Here is an 8,662-nt window from a genome sequence, read left to right as displayed (position 1 = left end):
TCTGTTTACTGAAAAATGAATATATGGTCAGTGTTTATGAAGACTGGGTCTTGTAGGAAATAGATGTCAAGAAGGAATTAGGAGCACAATAGATTTATTGAGGGTAATGTCTGTGAAAGATAAAAGGAGGGGGAACAGGAGTAGACAGGGAAAACCTTCAGACCCAGTGATTCCTTTAGAAATAAAGTAGCCTTAATCTAGATATTATAAAAATATTAAACTAAAAATTTTTTAAAAACCCTTAATTAAAGAAAATTAAAATAAGGTTTTCTAATCTTTTAATTTCAAAAGAACTTTCAGGCATAAATAGTCACGTTTCAATGTAAATTTATAAAATTCATTTCAGAACTTCTCATAAAAGTTTAAAAAACATTTTAAGTTCAAATATAAAAGCAGATAGATAACTTATGAATTAAAAAAATACCTCTGCAAGAATATACAATGGATAAAAGACAGTCTCTTCAGCAAGTAGTATTGGGAAAGCTGGACAGCTGATGTAAATCAAAGAAGTTAAAACACACCCTCACACCATACACAAAAATAAACTCAAAATGGCTTAAAGACTTAAGTATAAGACATGACACCATAAATCTCCTAGAAGAGAACATAGGCAAAACATTCTCTGACATGAATTGTACCAATGTTTTCTTAGGTTAGTCTGCCAAGGCAACAGAAATGAAAGCAAAAATAAACAAAATGGGACCTAATCAAACTTATAGGCTTTTGCACAGCAAAGGAAACCATAAACAAAAATGAAAAGATAACCTTCAGACTGGGAGAAAATATTTGCAAATGATGCAACTGACAAGGGTTTAATTTCCAAAACATACAAACAGATCATACAACTCAACAACAACAACAAAAAACAACCCAATCAAAAAATGGGCAGAAGAACTAAAAAGACATTTGTCCAAAGAAGACATACAGATGGCCACAAGGCACATGAAAAGATGCTCAATATCACTAATAGAGAAATGCAAATCAGGTACCACCTCACACTGGTCAGAATGGCCATCATTAAAAAGTCTACAAATAGGGCTTACCTGGTGGCGCAGTGGTTGAGAGTCTGCCTGCCGATGCAGGGGACACGGGTTCGTGCTCCGGTCTGGGAAGATCGCACATGCCGCGGAGCGGCTGGGCCCGTGAGCCATGGCCGCTGAGCCTGCGCGTCCGGAGCCTGTTGCTCCGCAACGGGAGAGGCCACAACAGTGAAAGGCCCGCGTACCGCCAAAAAAAAAAAAAAAAAAGAAAAGTCTACAAGTAAAATATGCTGGACAGGGTGTGGAGAAAAGGGAACCCTCCTACACTGTTGGTGGGGATGTAAATTGGTGCAGCCACTATGGAAAATATTATGGAAGTTCCTTAAAAATCTAAAAACAGAGTTGCCATATGATCGTGCAATCCTACCCCTGGGCACGTATCTGGAGAAAACTCTAACTCGAAAAGATACATGCACCCCAATGTTCATAGTAGCACTATTTGCAATAGTCAAGACATGGAAGCAATCTAAATGTCCATCGACAGATGAATGGATAAAGAAGATGTGGTATAGCTTCTTCGCTGTAAAAACACCAAATGGTGGATGATGGCAGTGCTGCGAGAGGGCCCAGAGGCCCCGGGGCCCTGGAATGGGAGGCCCCAGTGTCTTCTGCAGAGGCTTTGGTAGCAGCGTCTGGGTCCGGGGTTTTGGCCCGGGTCTCGGTGGGGACACAGACGGCAGAGCTCACGGAGGCAAGGCTGAGGACAAGGAGCCACAAGGAGTGGCTCCCCAACACCAAGCTGGGCTGCTTGGTCAAGGACATGAAGATCAAGTCCCTGAAGATCTATCTCTTCTCTCTGTCCATCAAGGAATCTGAGATCATTGACTTTTTCTTGGGGGCATCCCTCAAGGACGAGGTTTTGAAGATTATGCCTGTGTAAAATCACACCCGTGCTGGCTAGTGGACCAGGTTCAAGGCATTTGTCGCCATTGCGAATTACAATGGACATGTTGGTTTGGGTGTCGAGCGTTGTAAGGAGGTAGCCACTGCCACCCATGAGGCCATGATTCTGGCCAAGCTCTCCATCGTCCATGTGTGATGATGCTACTGAGGGAAAAAGATCAGCCAAGACCCATACCGTCCCTTGCAGGGTGACTGGCCACTGTGGCTCTGTGCTGGTGTGCCTCATCCCTGCTCCCAGGGGCACTGGCATCATCTCAGCCCCTGTGCCCAAGGAGCTACTGAAGATGGCCAGAATTAATGACTGCTACACCTCTCCCCGGAGCTGCACCACCACACTAGGCAACTTCACCAAGGCCACTTTTTTTTTTAATTTTTAAAAAAATTATTTATTTAATTTATTTATTTTTGGCTGCATTGGGTCTTTGCTGCTGCGTGCGGGCCTTCTCTAGTTGCGGCGAGTGGGGGCCACCCTTCATTGTGGTGCACGGGCCTCTCATTGTGGTGGCTTCTCCTGCTGCGGAGCACAGGCCCCAGGTGCGAGGGCTCCAGCAGTTGTAGCATGTTGGCTCAGTAGTTGTGCCTCACGGGCTCTAGAGTGCAGGCTCAGTAGTTGTGGCGCATGGGCCTAGTTGCTCCACGGCATGTGGGATCTTCCCAGACTAGGGCTCAAACCCGTTTCCCCTGCATTGGCAGGCGGATTCCCAACCACTGCACCACCAGGGAAGCCCCCAAGACCACTTTTGATGCCATTCCAAGACCTACAGTTATCTCACTTCTGATCTCTGGAAAGAGACGGTGTTCACCAAGTCTCCATATCAGCAATTCACTGACCATCTTGTAGAGACCCACACCAGAGTTTCCCTGCAGAGGACCCAGGCTCCAGCTGTAGCCACCACATAGTTTTATATGAGAAAAATAAAGTGAATTAAGCTGGTTTAAAAAATAAATAAGATGTGATATATATATATATATATATACACACACAATGGAATACTACTCAGCCATATAAAAGTATGAAATAATGCCATTTGCAGCAACATGAATGGACCTAGAGATTGTCATACTAAGTGAAGTAAATCAGAAAGATAAAGACAAATGCCATATGATATCACTTACATGTGGGATCTAAAATATTACACAAATGAACTTATTTACAAAACAGAAACAGACTCAAAGATATAGAAAATAAACTTACAGTTACCAAAGGGGAAGGGGAATGGAAGAGGGATAAATTAGGAGTTTGGAATTAATAGATACAAACTGCTATATATAAAGCAGATACAGACCTACTGTATAGCACAGGGAACTATATTCAATATCCTGTAATAAGCCATAATGGAAAAGAATATGTATATATATGTATAACTGAATTACTTTGCTGTAATGCAGAAATTAACACAACATTGTAAATCAACTATACTTCAACTTAAAAATTGTCTCTATATTTTGGAGACCTATCTTCAAAAGGCCATGTTAACAATAGAAAATTATTTTGTTATCAACAGGCCAAGTGAATTGAAAGGTTTAATAGGTAAGCACAGGTCACTTTAGATACATTTACTTTAAAAATCTATCAAATTCTCTCCTTTCTCTTTTCCTCCTTTCTTCCCTCCCTCTCTCCTTCTTTTTTTTTTTTTTTTTTAAATACTTACTTATATGGCTGCGCTGGGTCTCAGTTGCGGCACACGGGATCTTTTTTGCTGCAGTGCTTGGGATCTAGTTCCCTGACTAAGGATGGAACCCAGGCCCCCTGCATTGGGAGCACAGAGTCTTAGCCACTGGAACACCAGGGAAGTGCCTCTCTCTTTCCTTTAAAGTGCTGAAATATATTATTGGACATGTACTAAGTACTAACACTTGCTGGGCTCTTGGGCAATTATGAATGCAATCCATAACTGTAACATACTTACAATTCATAATGGCAATTATGGTTGATTTATGCATCTCTTTAGCAAAAACTTCTTGAATTCCCACTTGGTATTAGGCAAAGTACAAGCTACCAGGAATTCCATAGTGAATAAAGTATGCTCCTCACCATTCCCCAAAGTACTTGCAATCTAGTGGGAGATACACACACTGGTCAACAATAGTTACTTCCCCTTCAGCCCTTGCACCCAGAGTGAGACAAGAAGAGCAAGCCTGAGCCCAACCTGCAGCCTGAAGCTTGATGCAGAGCTGAGGCAACCTAGATCAGCTAAACCATAGTGGGCCTGCAGACCAGTAAGCATGAGAATAAATGCTTATTGTTGGTAAATTTATGGTGTGGTTTATTATGCAGCACATTGTAGTAAAAGTCTGGCTAATGCATATTCTGCAGTTTCTTTTTTCATCATTCTTTTTTGCATCTCAGATCCATGTGTGCTTAATTTCAGCCTAGTGTGCCCTTTAGAAGATCTTGAGTGTCTTTGAGTGGAAAATTCTCTGAGTTTACACTTGGTTAGAAAATTGTTAATCACGTGGTTTTTTTTTTTAGATTTATTTAAGAGTTCCTTCTCTTTCCCCCATAAAACACACACAAAACACTTCTGAAAATCAGCAAACAATCAAAGTCACCCAAAGGGTTTTTGTTTTTTGAATTTTATTTATTTTTTATACAGCAGGTTCTTATTACTTTTCTATTTTATACATATTAGTGTATATATGTCAATCCCAATCTCCCAGTTTATCCCCTCCCCATCACTTGTTCTTAAAATATAATTTTTGGGTAAATAAGTGTAAGTTGACTATTATTTGTTCTTAAAAGAATAAAGATATTCTTTTGCCTTTGACTTGAGTTGTTGCGTTAGGTCAACTATTAGTATAATTATTGTCCACTTGTAGGAAATCTTTCTTCTCCCTGGCTGTTTTCATATATTCTCTTTGTCTTTGGCATTCTGAAGTTTCCTTATGACATGACTATGGATTTTGACTAGGCATAGGTTCTTTTTATTCTACTTAAAATTTATTGGGGTTCTTGGACATGTAGATTAATGTCTATGGTAGGCAGATTAATAAACCCTCAAAGATGTCCATGTCCTAATCTTCAGAACCTATGAATATGTTAGGTTACCTGACAAAGATGGATTAAGGTTGCAGATGAAAATAAGATTGCTAATTAGATGACTTTAAAATAGAGAGATGATCTTGGATTATCCAGGTGAGCCTAATATAATCACAAAGGTCCTTCATTATGGAAAAGGGAGGCAGAAAAGGAAGGGTCAGAAATGATGTGATATGAGAAAAACTTGACCTGCTGTTGCTGGTTTTGAAGATGGAGGAAGAGGGCCAGAAACCAAGGAATATAGGCAGCTTCTAGAAACTGCAAAGGTCAAGCAAATAGATGTTCTACTAGAGACTCCAAAAAGGAACACAGACCTGTCAACCTCTTGATTTTAGCCCAGTGAGACTTGAATTGGACTTTTCACCTACAGAATTGTAAGGTAATAAATTTGTGTTGTCTTAAGCCATTAAATTATGGTAATTTGTTACATTGTGGTAGGAAACTAACAGTTTCTTTCACCAATTCTGGAAAAATTTCAGCCATTATCACTTTAATATTGCCTCTTCATTCTTTTCTTCTGGACTCTGATTCAACATATATCAACCTTTTTACTCTATCTTTCATGGCTTGTAATCTTGCTTTCATATTTGCTCTCTATTACATTCTGGGTAATTTCTTTAGATCTATTTTCCAGTGTACTAATTCTCTTTTCAGCTACATCTCTAATGATGTTTAACCCGTTCATTAAAATTTTCACTTCAACAATTATATATTTCATTTCTAGAGGTCTTATTTTGTTCTTTTGCAAATTGACTAGTCATTTTTTAACAACCTCTTGTTTCTTACTCAAATTTTCAACCTTATCTTTTATTTCTTTAAAGATGTTAAACACACTTATTTTATATTCTGTAGCAATTCTAATATCTGAAGCTTTTCTGAAATTGCTTCTAACTCATCATACCTTTTTTTCTTGTGTGTTTTATAAATTGACTGAAAGCTCATGGCTCCTTTACATTATCTGTGGGAAATGTTTGAGGCCTGAGTTGAAGGGTGTTCTCTAGAGAGGATTTTCTTTTGCTTATACTAGCTGTCTATGGGTACTACCAACCTAGGACCAATTTAAAATAAAATTTCAGCATAAAGTGTTTGGGGCCACCTAGACATTAAGAACTGTGAAAGGTCTGAGATTTTACCTGCCACAGTTAGCCTGCCATAGTTGCATGGATTTTAGCAGAAGACATGCTACTCTTGTGACATAGACTAAGGGCAGGTTATTACTCAAACCAATAACAGAGTGTCAGCATTTGTGTTGGCTCCCCAAATCCCAATTCCAATTCCCACAGGGCACACAAAGTGGGCTAGGTGACATCTATACATGCAGTAGGTCTCACTACAGGAAAGGAACACAGAACTTGCAGAACATGGATAGTTTATAATGGGCAGTAAGCATGACTGCCTTTTTTCCCAGAGGTAGACATTATGGCTATCTTCCAAGGTTGTAAGCAAATCTGTCTCCAGAAGGAGGTGCCATCATTATCCTCCAAGACTGCTCACTATATAAACTGTTGAAAAGACAGTCAGTACCTCTGCTCACAAGATGTGCAGAAACTTGACAGAGTCATGAAGAATTATCTCCTAACAAGAGGTAGTTTGAGGGCTTCCCTGGTGGCGCAGTGGTTGAGAGTCTACCTGCTGATGCAGGGGACACGGGTTCGTGCCCTGGTCCAGGAAGATCCCACATGCCGCGGAGCGGCTGGGCCCGTGAGCCATGGCCGCTGAGCCTGCGCGTCTGGAGCCTGTGCTCCACAATGGGAGAGGCCACAACAGCGAGAGGCCCACGTACCGCAAAAAAAAAAAAAAAGGTAGTTTGAATTGGGCCACGAATCTTTGCTTGTATTTGCAAATTATTTTGGTAGCTTTTCCTTCCCTTCTATCTAGAGCCAAGGTCAAGACAGGTAAGGTGTCCTAGTTGTTTGTGAGGATGTCCTATTAGACTCCCTACCTTGGCTGGGGTCTTGGCCTTGTTTCCTGTTCCCATATCCTTCATGACCATTAGAACTCTAGTTCAAGGTCACCAGAATTTAGAAGATACCCTCCACCCCCTATAAAATCTTCCTTTTGTGTTTCTTTTCCTCTCCAAATTCCTGCTTTCACTTGGCTTTGGCCTCTGAGTGTTCCTTAACTTTTTGCTAGCTCAATAATGTATTTGAACAGATGTTTCTCATGTTCTAAGCAGGTTTGTGTGTGTGTGTGTGTGTGAGAGAGAGAGAGAGAGAGAGAGAGAGAGGGTTATTCTGTGTCTCTAATCTCCCATACTGCTAGGGTGGCTGAAATGGAGGGAAGATAATAAAGATTGGAGCTTAGGGTATCATGAGTCGTCTGTATGAATGCTGGATTCATCCAGAAATCTGGCAGGCTTGGAAAAGAATATACTTAACCAACATGATTAGGAAATGAGGTTTTTTCAGTTGACTAGATTTTTCCTCTAGTTATCTGAAGAATTGTCTGCTGTGGGAGTAATACCACCCCACATAAGGCTGTTATACACAGGAAACAAAGCCTCAGGATTCTCTAAGTTGTGTATAGTCACTGCACACAGTTGTGAAACAGGAAGGAAGGGGGCAGGGCACTACCTTTAAAAGAATGACACAGCCATTGAGGATAAGACATCAACTGGTTAGAACTGATTCGGCCCAAGATGGCAGAAGATTCGACTTTCAGTAGACCTTGAGCCTCATTATATGCTCATTGTAATACATTAGCATGCTACAGGTGCCATGACAGTTACAAGGCCGACCATAAAAGACCAAAAAGTGGGTGGTGGCCCAATACCTGGAAATCTCTGTACCTTCTCCAAAATAGTTGGAATAATCCTCCCACTTGTTAGCCTATGAAATTACCCAGGCCATAAAAATGGCCCACACTCTGTCTATGGAGTGTGTATCTCCCTGAATAAACCTGCTTTCCCACTTAGTTCTCAGGGCAGAGTCCCCTTGGCTGCCTGCTTGTATCCCTCGCGAGAGTCCTATATTAATAAATCTACTTGCCTGTCACTTTGCCTCTCACTGAATTCCTTCTGTGCCGAGACATAAGGAACCTGAGCTTCAGGACTTCCCTGGTGGTGCAGTGGTTAAGAATTCGCCTGCCAATGCAGGGGACATGGGTTCGATCCCTGGTCTGGGAAGATCCCATGTGCTGCGGAGCAACTAAGCCCGTGCGCCCCAACTACTGAGCCTGCACTCTAGAGCCCGTGAGCCACAACTACTGAGCCCATGTGCCACAACTACTGAAGCCTGCGTGCCTAGAGCCCATGCTCCGCAACAAGAGAAGCCACCGCAAAGAGAACCACGTGCACCCCAACAAAGAGTAGCCCCTGCTCGCCACAACTAGAGAAAGCCTGCACACAGCAACGAAGACCCAACGCAGCCTATATATATATATATATATATATAAAAGAATCTGAGCTTCAGTAAGTCCGGACACCACGTGAGTGATTTTAATTAAAAGACGTGGGCTCAAGTCCCGGCCCGTGGGCTCAAGTCCCAATCTGACTTTCGGCTACGTTCGAATCCCATGTGAGGTGTGATTGGGTTTGAGTCCCATTGTGAGACTAGGTGTGAGGTTTCAGCTGCATTCGTTGATTATTTTGTTGGCTATTTTATTTTATTTTATTTATTTATTTATTTTGCAGTATGCGGGCCTCTCACTGTTGTGGCCTCTCCCGTTGTGGAGCACAGGC

The 8,662-nt window shown here is 41.5% G+C and overlaps 1 pseudogene; it reads left to right on the top strand.

Annotated features, from left to right (window-relative positions):
- The first annotated feature begins 1,575 nt into the window (after positions 1-1,575).
- On the top strand, positions 1,576-2,843 carry LOC114896213 (annotated as a pseudogene).
- Positions 2,844-8,662: the final 5,819 nt, after the last annotated feature.

The sequence above is a fragment of the Monodon monoceros genome, unplaced genomic scaffold (assembly GCF_005190385.1).
Source record: "Monodon monoceros isolate NGI ecotype Baffin Bay Population unplaced genomic scaffold, NGI_Narwhal_1 Super_Scaffold_15, whole genome shotgun sequence".
Taxonomy (NCBI): domain Eukaryota; kingdom Metazoa; phylum Chordata; class Mammalia; order Artiodactyla; family Monodontidae; genus Monodon; species Monodon monoceros.
Note: the sequence above shows the minus strand (reverse complement) of the source record. Positions and strands in the feature narration are given on the sequence as shown.